Genomic DNA, 15,958 nt, shown 5'->3' with positions numbered 1-15,958 from the left:
ATTTATTGGTCTAATACATACAAATGCTATTGCAATATATCATATTTCAGATCAATACATTAAGTTTTATTCTCATTAACAATAGTTTAGATATTTATCGAAGACATTCAATGCTAAACCATCATCATCAAGATGAATTATCTTGATTACACAATCTGAAAATTATGCTCAATTTATATTGAACAAGTAACTTTATGAATGTCAAACGTAGGTTGACCATGAATATACATGTGATCATCTTATTGATACATCTTTTCAACATATCACATAATAGGTGAACAAGCCCTTATTCATCTTTTATATTTTTCAGATTTGAAGGGATCCAATCCCAATATTAGTTGGTCCAACCAACTTATCATGAGAACAAACGACATAAACAATTCTTGAAGAATCTTCTAGTTCTTCAATACATGCACATCTTCGAGGTGTCACAATCGTTCATATCAATTTATGAACTTTTATTCTAGTAAACTCCAAGTTTACCATGACATGTGCTTTTTCTTTAGTAAATTTCAGATTTACTATTACATGAATAAATTTCAGATTTACTACTTTAGAAGTAGATTTCAAAATTATTCAACCTCTTTCGGAGGTGAGTTGTGATACAATCACAATCAAGTGTACGTTTGCATTAATAAGTTTTTCATTCCCCAGGAATGGAATATAATCATGTCTTAAGCCTATCAAATTATGATAGCTTATAACCTCTTTCAAGATTTTGCTACTTCAGAAGCAAATCGAGGCATACATATAATGTAGAGAACTTTTCTCTAACATATCTTATAATCATATATGCGTGTGAAAATATCATCATTTTTTATGATCATTATCATATTGTTCCTCCATGCGTATATTCGTGCATTCAATCACTTGCCTTCTTTTAGACATATTATGCACTGCTACCACATACACTTCAAGAATGAAGTAAGTTGTCATATTTCAGACTTATATATATTGTTACTACATTCACTTCATGGAATGGAGTATATTCAATGGGTCGAATTTCAAACTTTTCATCAAACACCCATTATTTTGTCTTAGCCATCACAATATCATCAATATGGTGTATTGAGATTCAAAATCAATATTTGATCCATATAAAGGCGTCTTAGGCATGAATCGATGGGACTTGAACCCAACATATTATCATCCTTTTTGATAATATTGTTCTTGAGGAATAAATTTAAAATATAAATGATTCCAAACCAATTATTTTTCCTCAAATCCAACAATAATTATATCATTAATAGAAAAATATAATAACATAAGAAATTACTAACCTTGACCTTTATATTTATAGTCTCACCTTATTTGGCAGGGTCTCATGCTGATAACGTGTTATAAAACAAGAAAGAATAAAGAAGAAGAGTAGAGAGAATAGAGAGAGTAATTGTTATTTCTTCTCTTGAGGGATGAGAGATCATAAGATTGTCAATACAATGAACAAAATTCTTCTATTTATAGGGGAAATTTACTCCTAGTCTGAGTAAAAGACGGATGCTTCAAATCCTAATAGATATCAAAGTAGATTTTGATAGACATTTACTATAATGTAAATACATTTATAACAATATCAACATTATAAGTGAATTGATATAAACTATTTAGGATATTTTAAAAATTTTTTGAGGACTAAATATAAAGTGAATATGAGAACATGTCATTACATAGTTCAAATGATTTTTTATTTTCTAGAATTTTGGTTTTAAATAAAATTTTATGTTAGAAAATTTTAATGAAAAAATTAGTTCAATAGGTTAAGTGACTTTGTAAGTAAAACACATATATAGTTAAGTGACTTTTGAAGTAAAATCAAAGTTGAGTGACTTTCTGAGGAAAAAACCTTAAGTTGAGTGACTTTTCAAGAGAAAAGCCATAAGTTGAGTGCCTATTTGAATTATTAACCCTAAAAATGAACTAAAGGAGTAGGAGAACCATTAATTTAAGTTGAATTATAACAACAGAAAACCCTTTGTACCGAGGTTGATATGATAAAATAAAATAATAAAATTTATCATAAATAATTAAATTAAACAGATAATATAATTCTTTTCATTATCAACGTATATAGATAAAACTTACTCATAACTATACATGCATCCAATAAATAAACACTTGCCCACGTACAAAGAGCTAAAGAAGTGGAGATGCATTCAATCTTTAAAGGCAACCCCACTTCAAAGTCTGGACACATACAAAGCGATATGTAACATTTCACATGGGTGAGGCATGGAAAAGATCAACAAAACAACAAAAAAGATAAAGAGAGAAAAATGGACACAAAACAATGAAAGAGTCTAATGATTCTTATATAAGTTCTTGTTTATTGATTTATCATGAAAAGAAAATATATAATTAAATAAATAGTTACATTTGTTATTAATATGTGAGTGTGGATGACGCTGCTGAAACAGGCAGCTCATGAACGATATATTTGCTTCATTTTCTTCAATTGTAACTTTAATATTTTACTTCTAATTAATTATTATAAAGGAGATTTATAAAAATAATCTAGATTTCAGCAGAATATGAGTGTTCCTCACCTAACTTTTAAAATTACCATTTATAGATTTTTTTCTTCTTTTCTTTTATTTTTTATTTTTTTCTTCTCTTTTTTATCTCTAGCATCTACTTTTCTTTCTTTTTTTTTCTTTTTTTCTTTTTTAATTTTCTTTTTTATTGTATTTTATATTTTATATTTTTTTTGTATTTTGAAGAAGTATGATTACGTCGAATACAAGCCATGGATGATGACGGATACAACATTACCGTTCATTTTATTTGTATTCATCATCTTTTTTTTCTTTTTAATTTTTTTTTTTTTTCATTTTTTTTCTTTTTTTCTTTCCTCTCTTTTGGCTCTTACTTTTATCCATATTAGACAGTCTCATTCAAGTGAGATTTCTGAAAATAATATAAATATAATTATACTTTTAAAATTCATGAACTTTGGATCATCTTTTTTCGGATCAAATTTAAAAAAAAAAATTAACTAAAACTTTATTATTTAGGTTCATATTTTTTATTGACTACAAAAGTAGAATATCAATCATATTTTAATAAAACCTGCCCCAAAAAATATAGTTAAAATTTTCTTATTGTTACCTTTTTATTTGGTTGAGTTAAATCATTATTACTGATTTATCACGAAAAGAAAATATATAATTAAATAAATAGTTACATTCATTATTAATATGTGAGTGTGGATGACGTTGTTGAAACAGACACTTCATGAATGAAATGTTTGCTTCAGCTGTTTTAACTGTGACTTTACTATATTATTCCTAACTAATTATTATAAAGGAGATTCATAAAAATAATCTAGATTTCAGGAAAATAGGAGTGTTCTTGACCTAACTTTTAAAATTCTCATTTATAGACTTTTTTCTCTTTTTTCTTCTTTTCTTTTGTTTTTCATTTTTTTCCCTCTCTTTTATCTCTAGCATCTACTTTTTTTTTTCTTTTTTTCCTTTTTAATTTTCTATTTTTGTTGTATTCTATATTTTATATTTTTTTGTATTTTTGAAAAATATGGTTACATCGAATACAAGCCATGGATGATGACGAATACAGCATAACTGCTCATTGTATTTGTATTCACCATCATTTTTTCTTTTCGTTTTTTCCTCGTTTCTATCTCTAACTTCTATTTCTCTTTCTTCTTCTTTTTTCCTTCATTTTTTTGTGTTTTTTTCTTTTTTTTTTATTTTCACTATTTTGTATTTTTTCTTATTTTTTTCTTTTTTGTATTTTTCCCTTTCTTTTCTTTTTGGTTTTCTTCCTTTTTTCTATTTTAATTTTTTAATTTTTTCTTTTCGCTTTTTTTTATTAATCTCTTTTCTAATTGTAGCTTCTATTTATTTTTTTCTTTTTAGTTTTTTTTTGTATTTTTTGTTTCTCTATTTTTTAAATTTTAAATTATATTTCTTGTATTTTCAGAAAATATGTCTATGTCGAGCACAAGTAATGAGTGATGATGAAAATACCACAATCGCTTATTATATTTATATTCACACCACCATTTATATTTTTGTATTCATTGATACAATTGTATTTGTACTTTATGATTCGTGCTTGTATTTGTAGTTGTATTTTACAGTTCACATTTGTATTTGTATTTTGTAATTCTCACTTATATTTGTATTTTATAGTTCACACTACCATTTATATTTTTGTATTCGTTGATACAATTGTATTTGTATTTTATAATTCATATTTGTATCTGTATATTATAGTTCACATTTGCATCATTAATATTTTATACAATTTGCACTTGTATTTTTAAAAAAATTATTTTGTATTTGTATTTTATGGTTGACTGCATATTGTATTTGTACTTTGTGATTTTATTTTATTTGTATTTGTATTTGTATCTATTTTCGTCGATGCACTTGCATTTTTAAAAAAACTATTTGTATTTATATTTATAAATTAATCATATATTGTATTTGTAATTTCTCTTATTTTATTTATTTGTATTTGAATTTGTTGTTGACAACGTCATTTGTATTTTTAAACAACTGAAAAAGAATTATTAGTTTTCTTTTTTACGAACACTTGTATTAATATTCATTGATACGAATTGTATTTTATTAATACAAATATAAATGATAAATTACAAAATTTTAAATATTAAATTATGCAAATACAAATGATACACTTATATCAAATAATACATGCTAATACAACTTGAATCATACGCATACAAATGGTACTTGTTTATATACAAATATCAATGATAAACTTGACATACAAATACTAACGATACAATTGCATAAAATGACACATTTAATATTTATATATTTTAAACTCAAGTAAATATAATTAATTCATATATTTATTTGTATACAAATATAAATGACAAATTGTATTTGTGAATAAAATATCAAATACAAATATGAATCTATTTAAAATATATAATATGATACAAATTAATATACAATATAAAAATATATAAAACATAAAATACGACAACACCAAAAAAAAAGAGAGAGACAAGAAAAAAAATACAAAAAGAAAAGAGAAAAAAAAGACAAAAAAGGAAAAAAAATGAAACAAGAACGAAAATAGAAAAAAGAAAGTAAAGAAAAGGCGGCAAAGAAAAAATAAATAAAAAAATAGATGAAAAACCCGAAACCAAAAAAAATAAAGAAAAAAAAGTATAAAAAATGAAAAAGAAAAAAAGAAACAAAAAGGAAAAAATAGAATAGAAAAAAATGGAAAGGAAAAAAAGATAAGGTAAAAAGACATAAAAAGATGAAAAAAAAAAAAAGAAAATTGGAAAAAAAGAGAAATAGAGAAAAAAAACAAAAGAGAGAAACTATGAGTTGTATTTAATTGTCAAAAGAAACTATGGATTGTAATTAATTAAAACTTAGGTTAAATAGGGTAATTAGGATCTTATACTTTCTAAGTCATGTAATTATCCCTTATTAAAAGTCATTTACGTCTTAGAAAATTAATAATATTTAATAAAAAGAGTAAAATAGACATTTATGACATGTCTGCTTCAGCCGTGATTTAACTATATCACTCCTAATTAATTATTATAAGTCATTTTATATTAAAAAATAATAATATTTAATAAAAAGGTAAAATAGACATTAAAATGATAATTAACTTTTGATGTTTTAAATTAGCTTGACGTCTTATATTGGACCCACTTAAATTTTTCTGCGATGTAAGTCATTTGTGACATATCCGCTTCACTGCTTCAATCATGATTTTACTATATTACCCCTAATTAATTATTTAGGTCATCTAACCATTAGAAAATTAATAATATTTCATAAAAAAAAATATAAAATAGATACAAAATGATAAGTTAACTCTTGATGTTTTAAATAACTTCACGACTTATATGGATCACACTTTTAATTTTTTTACAAGAACTTTTATAGTAATTTTACTATATCACTTTTATTTAGTTATTATAAGTAATTTAAATATTAAGCGATATATAATATTTAATAACAGGGATAAAATAGATACAAAATGATAAATTAAAAATGGTTGGATGAAGTACTTAACAATAGTAATATTTGTGTCAAAAAAGAATATGGGAGTAGTATTGTAATGACCCTTTAGGTCATTTTTCATATTTCAGCTTATTTTCACTACTAGAGCTTCTCTATAGCTGCTTCAAGTCATCTATGGATTGCTAGAACTGATAGTTCGATTACTGGACAGGTCGTTTGGTTTTTAGAGTCAATTCTTTATTTTGAAGTCTTCGTTGGTTTCAAATGGCCACCGGGAAAAAACTTTAGTCAAACATCCTCGAATGCAAATTATGGCTATTTCAACAGCTCTGAAATATTGATTTTAGGCTAGTGGACCTTTGGTTCAGGTCCCAAGACACTGAGGCTCATTTCGTCCTATTGGTTGGAAAGTTAAGAAAATGAAAATTGAGTGTGGGACCTATATTTTTATGAAAAGACCTCGGATAGAAATTTTGACTACTCCATTGATCCAACGCGTCAAATTTGGTATGGTTACATAGTTCATTGCATATATGAGATTCCGAATGAATCTCGAGGGCTTGGCGGAGACTTGAAAAATTTCTAAGTCTCAGTTGTATCTGATGTTCCATCGCGATCCCGATGGCTTTGGCTATGATTGTGATACCTTGACCAGGGAAACAAGTGTTGTGATCGTGATACTTTAAGTTGCAAACGCGAGTCCTTACACTGTCTACCAGTGCCATGATTGTGAAAGGCAAATACCACAATCGCGAGTCTTGCTTCTGATGCCTTGTATCGCGATAGCAAACATCGGGTCGGATAGCGAGACCTGAGCACTTGGTATGGGTATAAATAGATCATTTTTGCATGATTTTTTCCATTCTTCATTCATTTTCTCAAAAGCTAAAATCCTAAATAGTGAGATAGCTTAAAATTGCAACTTGTGGGTGATTTAGGAGCTTTGCTAACGCTTGTTTACGCTATTATCTTTTGATTTATGATAAGAATTCAACCTTTTCATGGTAATGATTTTTATTTCTTGTTCAAAAATTCCAAAACTTTGAGGACTTAATTTTAGCTCCAAGTTAGCTCGGAATTCATTTATTTTTTAGGATAATGATTCCTTGAGCATATGAGAACATGGGTTGGTTTCAGAAATATGATCTTGCATAAATAGGAACCACATGAGGTTTTGATGTGATTTTTGGATCCGAAGAATAATGGTGAAATATGGGTATCATTATTTTTGTATTGATGAGTAAAACGTAATTTTGATAGCTTGATATCTTACAGAAACTTCTCAAAAGGAAAAAATGGTGATTTAACAGATCTTGTGAGCTTTCTTCGGTATCCAAGTAGGCTAGGTTTTACCTCTTGTTATATTGAACTAATTCATAATATGCTTATGATTTTGTGTTAGATATGGGATGAGTTTTACGTGTTGGTGTGATAAATTAAAATACTTGAAATTAGTTAGATCATTTAGTCTATTTTAGATACTGTTTAGGGCATAATTAGCCTAGTTATTCCTACCTTAGGTAAAGTTGACCTTGTAGGCTTATGCTTAGGTAAAAAATGCTTTAGTTACTAAACTAAAGAGAAGATTTCCTTGGTCACTCGAGTTTAGGACGAAATCTACCCAACTTGTCTTACTTTAGGTGAAATTGACTTAGTTGCTCTATATTAGAAGGAATTGCTATCCTAGGGCTAGTTGTGGCTTATTTAACATCTAATAGTGGATTTAGATACCTTAGCCTAGTTTGGGGTAGACATTTCTTGGTAAATGATTTCGTGGATTTAGAAGTGGGCTTTTCAATCCATCTTAGGCCAAGACTTGTGATAGTTATTGAATATACTTTGATACGCTTGTGTATATCTAGGGAGATGGTTATTTTAGTGATATTTAGACACATTAGTATTATTGGTTATGATGGATGACGTTGAAGTCAATGCTTAACAAGTATGTTATGAATGAGTTATTGATTAAACTTATGTTATTGATGAGCTTTTGAATATGCTATTGTTTTGGATATTATTTTTGCTACCGAATATACTACTGAATGATCCTTGATTATTATATTGGCTAGGCCATAAATTATGTTACTGATTGAGCCAACTAATGAGCTATTAACTATGCTAGTGATCTTGTTCATTGATAAATTAGCATTTATGTTTTTGTTCACGCTAAAGGCCATGCTTAGTGACTATATTGGTATTAAGCCATTGATTATGCTATGTATAAACTATAGATTATGTCATGAATTAGATATTGACCAAGCCAATGATAAGTTATCTATTATGCTAATGATAAGTCATTAATTAGGATATGGATAAATTATTGCCTATGCTTGATAGTACGTGTTGATTATGGTAGAGGTCATGTTAAATGACTATATTGGCGAATACGTTATGAATTATCCTAAAAAGCATGCTTATTGATTATATTAGTGATTATGCAATTGATTATGCCAAAGATCGTGTTTATTTACTATATTGACAATCATGTTATTGGTTATGCTAGAACTCACGATTTTGATTATGATTATTAATCATATTAATATATTTTATTCATGGTTATGTTATTAAGTACTCTATTGATTACGCTATTGGCCATATTGATGATGATGCCCGATAAGGCAGGAGGATAATTATGATGATATATTTGCCCGATAAGGCTGGAGAATGATTATGATCATACATATTCTGGGTAAGGCCGGAGGATGATTATGATGATATATATACCGAATAAGGCTAGAGGATGATTATGATGATATATATACTCAGCAAGATCAGAAGATGATTATGATGATATTTATGAGAATATTGTCAAATATCCATACCGGTTCGAGTTCGACTATATGTATTGTACTATGATGATATACTTATTATGATATGATGACATTGGGGTGTGAGATTGACAATCTACCTAAGTTGAAAATGAGAAAATAGTTACAATGTAGTATGATATGAATAGACTTTAGTGATATAATGATTAGCTGATAAATATTGGTTAGTTGATAAATAGTGGCTAGTTGACAAATATTGGTTAGTTTGTAAATAATGACTAGTTAGTAAGTGATGATTATCCGCTACATGAAGATTAGTTAATAAATGATATTTATTTGACAAAGAATTATTTATTGATACATGAGAATTAGTTGTTGCATGAGGGATAGTTGATAAGTGTTGACTTATTTACAAATGATGAATATGGACACTCGATGGTTATAGTGTGTCATGACTTGGATGAATTCCAATTATATTATGAGAGATGATAAATGACGGTGGTGGTTTATTCTATCTTATTTGTACCTTCCAAGCTTATGGGGACTTGTGATGGGTTATTTACTTTTCTGCACTAATTGACTTATAGAAGCCAATTTTATACTTATGGTTATTGGTAGTGATGCTTTATGTTACGTTATGCCATTATTATGGTTTATTTACTTGTTTATGCACAACGATATTGGATTTACTTCAGGTTTGTCTATACCTTGACTTAGTTGTGTTATCTTGCATTTTATCATAGTTATATCATGATTTAGCTCAGTCAGCCAATGATTCCTACTGAGTACTCGTGGTTTTAGTACTCATACTATACTTTTGTATCTTTTTAGTACAGATATGATTACTAATTACTGTCGATGATTGACGTTCGTACTATGTTAATACTTGGAGATAGGGTGAGCTCTTGGAGTCAGAGTCACCTATTTCCTTCTATCTTTCTATGTTCAGTATTTTGTTTTGAAACAGATATTATTAACTATTCTAGATACTTAAGTTGTATTATTATTACTAGATACTCTTTTACTGGCTCTACCAGGTCTTAGGATGGTATTTATGTTGACTATCTTTATCTATTTTAAGGACCTTGTTATTTATCAGTTGCGTAGTTGATTTTTGCCTATGTTGGGCATTTTTCATCTAGTTAACCCATTGTTTTTAGCTCTGATTTATGGTTTGACTTACCTACTGGTGGGATAGAATAGGTGCCATCACGACTCATAAATCGGGTCATGAAAAATTAGTATCAGAGCCTAGGCTACACTAATATTGTTCGTACAAGAGCAAATGTCTAGTAGAGTCCTGCGGATCAAAATGATGGCTTCTGTTTCCTATCTTTGAGAGGCTATGCGATATTCTTAGGAGTTCTTGGCTTCTTTCACTCATTTCTTCCTAAGAGTCTGAGTTAGTTTGTAGAATATTCCTTTAGTCTACTTTTTCATAGATAGCTAGGACACGTGCTACTGCTACACGCGATGAGGTTCTCGATACCAATCTTAGGAATCTTTCTTTTATTCGTGGACAACCAGGAGATGTGTCCCTAACTAGGGGACAGGATAGAGGTCCTCCACCATACTCTATTCTCACTCCTGAGCTAGAGGTTCTTCCGCCTCAACCAGTGGTGGGCCAGGGACCAACCCAAGATCTACCAGGGTTTATTTCTTCTTCAGTGCTCAGGGATGCTTTAGTTTAGGTTTTAGGGTTAGTTGGTGGTGCACCATCAGATGCTGCTCAGTCTATGAATCAAAGTAGTATGGAGGCAGAGGCGCAGTCTATAGTTGTGGCTCTCAGAGTTGAGATTCCTCTGATACCACTGGTTACTTAGCCAGTAGTTGCTCATCCAGCGGTTGCACAGCCTGTTATGTCTATCGTGGAGCAAAAGATGTTGGGTAGAATCTTGATATTTGCTTCGCCTAGGTTTTTTGGTGTTTAGGGCAAGGATACATATGACTTTATGATTGCTTGTGAGGATAGGCTCTGTAATTTGCCTAAGTTAGATTCGTGGTGTAGATTACATCACTTTTCAGTTAAACTTAGTTGCTCGACATTGGTAGAGAGGTTATATGGACTCTAGACCAGCTGCCTCTTCTTCTTTGACATGGGCTCAGTTTTTTGAGGTATTTTTGGAGAAGTATATGCCTCACAGCCTTAGAGATCATTTGAGATATTAATTCTCCAAATTGGAGAGGGGCTCCATGACTGTTGCGGAGTATGAGGTTCATTTTCATAAGTTGGCTAGGCATGTGACTTCTATTTTAGATACTGAGTATGAGAGAGTTCATTTCTTTATTAGAGGGTTGAATTTCTTTGTTAGAGGGTTAAGACTTCCCCTTTGTATGTCTATTCAGAGTTTGGTTGTTGTGGGTAGGTCATTTGTTAAAGTCCTTGATCATGCTCAACTTTTAAAGGAGATACACCGTGAGGTCCGTGGGTGCAGCGATAAAAGGCCTAGACATCAGGGAAGTTTCAGTGGGAGTCATAGTAGTTCTTGATTTAGAGGTATCCATTATCGTAGTTGATATCCTCCGCGTTCATCCTATCAACCTCAGAGTTATCCTAGTCGACCAGTTTTAGCAGTGCTTTAGATTACTGACAGAGGTTAGTCTAGTTCTAGCGATCATCCTGGTCAGTCTTTGAGAGGTTGATCTTCTAGTTATTCTAGATGTAGAGGTTATTTTGGGTCAGCCGAATCTATTGGTTCTAATTCAGCTCAGGTGACATGTTATAGTTGTGGAGCTCATAGTCACTATTCATGAGATTCCCCTAGCTGTGGGGATATTGTTGCTTTATCTCAGAGTGTTCCCCTTTTTAAAGCAATTTATCCCTCAACTAAGGGTAGTTCTCAGTGTTGTAGGGGTTGTTTTTAGGGTACTCGAGGAGGTTCTCAAGCAGGCAGAACAAAAGGTCGGTCAGGATCCTAACCAGATGGTGGGCATGGTTAGCTGTATGCAGTACCTACTAAAACCAAGGTTGAGTATTTGAATGAAGTTATTACAGGTATGATTCTTATGTGTCGTCAATCAGCCCTTGCTTTATTTGATTTGGGATCCACTTATTCTTATGTATCTACTTATTATACTTTACAGTTAGAGTTATCTTGGGATTTATTATATGTGCCCTTGCGTGTATCTACTCTCATGGGTGATTTTTTAGTAGTGGATCGGGTGTTCGGATCATGTGTTATAACTATTAGAGATGTTGATACTCATGTTGATCTATATGGTAGATTTTGATATAATTCTGGGCATGGACTGGTTATCCCACCATAATGCGGTCATGGATTATTTTGCTAAGACCATTACCTTAGCCATGCCCGGTATACCCCAGTCATATGGTAGGAAGAAGTTAGCCATGACCCGATGGGGATTATTTCTTATGTTCATTCTTAAAGGCTTATTTCGAGGTGTTGCGAGTCCTATCTCTCTTGTATTTGTGATACTAGTGTGAAGATTCCGTCGCTTGACTCTGTTCCTGTAGTTTTTGAGTTTTCTAATATGTTCCCTACCGACCTGCCTAGTATTTCCCCAACCCATGAGATTCAGTTTGCTATTGATCTTAATCTTGACACCCGACCTATTTCTATGGAACCTTACCATATGGCTCCTACCGAGCTTTACGATCTTCTTGGTAGGGGTTTTATTTGACCGAGTGTGTCTCCTTGGGGAGCCCCCATGTTATTTATGAAGAAGAAGGATGGCTCCACGTGTATGTGTATTGATTATAGACAGCTTAATAAGGTGACAGTGAAGAACCGTTATCCTATGCCTCACATTGATGACCTCTTTGACCAACTTTAGGGAGCAAGAGTGTTTTCTAAGATTGATTTGACATTTGGTTGCAATCAGTTGAGGATTCAGGCTAAGGATATACCGAAGACGGCTTTTAGAACCCATTATGGTCATTATGAGTTCCTTGTGATGTCTTTGCGTTGACTAATTCCCAAACCACGTTTATGGATTTGATGAACTGAGTATTCAGACCTTATTTGGATTCCCTTGTGATTATATTCATCGATGACATCCTTGTGTATTCGAGGAGTAGAGAGGAGCACCCACAATATTTAAGGATTATACTCTAGACTTTGAGAGATCATGTGCTTTTTGCCAAATTCTCTAAGTGTGAGTTTTGGCTTGAGTCAGTGACATTCCTTGGACATATGGTGTCTTAGGACGGTACTATGGTAGACCCAACTAAGATTGAGGTGATTCATGATTGGGCTAGACTAATATCTCTGACTAAGGTTCATAGTTTTATTGGTTTAGTCAGTTATTATAGACGATTTGTCGAGGCTTTAACTACTACTTCAGCACCTATGACCAGATTGACTTGGAAGGAGGTTCCTTTTCGATGGTCCGAGGAGTGTGAGTCAAACTTTGGAAAGCTTAAGGATTTCCTTACTTCAACTCCTATACTAGCTCTTCTTTTTGAGGGTGAGGGATTCACCACGTATTGTCATGCTTCTGTTGTTGGTCTAGGCTATGTTTATATGCAGCAGGGTTGTGTTATTTCTTATTCTTTGAGACAGATAAAGGTTTACGAGAACAACTACCCTACTCATGATTTTAAGTTGGCGGTAATAGTTTTCGGGCTTAAGATTTGGATTCATTATCTTTATGGCGTGCATTGTGAGATTTTCACTGATCACCACAATCTTCATCATCTTATGACCCAAAAAGAGCTTAATGCTAGACAACGTAGATGGATGAAGTTTCTTAAGGACTATGATATCTCTATCTTATATCATTCAGGTAAGGCGAATGTGGTAGCAGATACCTTGAGCGGGAAGACAGTGAGTATGGGTAGCTTGCCTTGTATTTTGGTTTCTCAGAGGCCATTGGCACGGGATATTTAGTCCTTAGCCAACTTGATGGCTTGCCTTGATATTTCAGACCCTCGGAGGATTCTTGCTAGTATTGAGGTAAGGTTTTTGCTTTTTGAGAAGATTCAAGATCGTCAGTTTGAGGATAGTAAGCTTCGCTTCCTCTGTGATCAGGTGGTGAGAGGTGAGTCCAAGCAGATCACCCTATATTCTGAGGGCATTTTGAGATTTAACAGCCGTATTTGTGTTCTGATGATCGATGACTTGATCCAGTTGATTCAGCATGAGGTTCACAACTCTAGATATTCTATTCATCCAGGCACAACTAAGATGTATAGAGATTTGAGACTGGATTATTGATGGAGTGGCATAAAGAGAGATATGGTAGATTTTCTAGCTTGTTACCTATGTCATCATAAATAAAGGTCGACCATCAGTGACCAGGTGGATTAACTCAGAGATTGCCTATTCGCGAGTGAATATGAGAGCATATTACCATAGATTTTGTTAGTGGTTTGCCTTGTACTTACCATGGTTAGGATGGTATTAGGGTCATTGTGGATTATTGACCAAGTCAACTCACTTCTTTCCCATTGGGATTTCCTTCAGTGCTGGGAGGTTAGCCCACATCTATTTGGTTTTAAATAACCAGAAGGGTCATTAAAGTTGTGAACGCGACTCCTTGCACAGTCCACCATTGTGGCGATTGCAAAGGGCAAATGCTACAATCGCAACTCTTGTGTTTGATGCCATGTATCGCGATAGCAAACATCGGGTCGCAATAGCACGACCCGAGCACCTGGTATGGGTATCAATAGACCCCTTTTACACAATCTTTCCCATTCTTCATCCATTTTCTTGAAAGCTAAAACTCTAAATGGTGAAATAGCTTAAAATTAAAGCTTATGGGTGATTTGGGATCTTGGCTAATGCGTGTTTACGCGATTATCTTCCAATTTGTGGTAATATTTATCCCTAATCATTACCACCATTTTAGGGTAATGATTCTTTGAGCATGTGGGAACATTGGGTTGGTTTTGAAAATGTGATTTTTCGTAAATAGGACCCATAAGAGATTTTGATGTGATTATTGGATCCAAAGCACAATGGTGCAATATGAGTATCATTATTCTCATATTGATGAGTAGAATGTGATATTGATAGATTTGTATCTTGCAGAAGCTTCCCGAAAGGGAAAAGTGGTAATTTAGCAGATCTTGTGAGCTTTCTTTGGCGTCTTGGTAGGTTAGGTTTTATCCCTTGTTAGATTAAGCTAATTCATAGTATATTTACGATATTGTGTTAGATTTGGGATGGGTTTTAGGTGTTGGTGTGATAAATTGAAATACATGGGGTTAGTTGGATCATTAAGCTATTTTGGATAATATTTTGGGCATAATTAGCCTAGTTATTCCTACCTTAGGTGAAGTTGACCTTGGTGGCTTATGTTTAGGTCGAAAATGCTTTAGTTACTAAACTAATGAGAAGATTTCCTTGATTACTGGAGTTTAGGATAAAATCTACCCAAATTGTCTTATTTTAGGTGAAATTGACTTAGTTGTGAAATTGACTTAGTTACTCAATATTAGGAGAAATTTCTATCCTAGGGCTAGTTGTGGCTTTTCCAACATCTAATATTGGATTTAGATAGCTTAGCCTAGTCCGGCGTATACATTGCTTGGTAAGTAATTTTGAGAAATTAGAAGTGGGCTCCTAGACCCACCTTAGGCCAAGACTTGTGCTAGTTATTGAAGACCCTTTGACACGCTTGTGTACATCTAGGTAGATGGTTATTTTTGTGATATTTAGACGCCCTGGTATTGTTGGTTATGATGGATGACATTGAAGGTAATGCTTAACGAGTATGCTATGAATGAGTTATTTATTAAACTTATGTTATTGATGAGCTTTTGAATATGCTACTATTTTGGATATTGTTTAGGATACCGAATACGATATTGAATAAACCCTTGATTATCATATTGGCTAAGCCATAAATTATACTATTAATTAAGCCAACAAATGACTTATAAACTACGGTAGTGATCATGCTCATTGATACATTAGCATTTACAGTTTTGTTCATGCTAGAGGCCATGCTTAGTGACTATATTGATAGTTAAGCCATTGATTATGTTATGAATAAACTGTAGATTATACCATGGATTATATATTGACCAAGCTAATGATAAGCTATTAATTAGGCTATGGATAAGTTATTGCCTATTCTTGATAGTCAATATTAATTATGTTAGAGGTCATGTTAAATGACCATAGTGGCAAATACATTATGGATTATGCTAAAGAGCATGTTTATTGATTATATTAGTGATTCTGCTTTTGATTATGCCAAAGATCGCGCTTATTTACTATATTGGCAATCATGCCTTTGGTT

The sequence above is a fragment of the Capsicum annuum genome, chromosome 7 (assembly GCF_002878395.1).
Source record: "Capsicum annuum cultivar UCD-10X-F1 chromosome 7, UCD10Xv1.1, whole genome shotgun sequence".
NCBI lineage: Eukaryota > Viridiplantae > Streptophyta > Magnoliopsida > Solanales > Solanaceae > Capsicum > Capsicum annuum.
The sequence above is the reverse complement of the archived record's forward strand: the minus strand, read 5'-3'. Positions refer to the sequence as shown.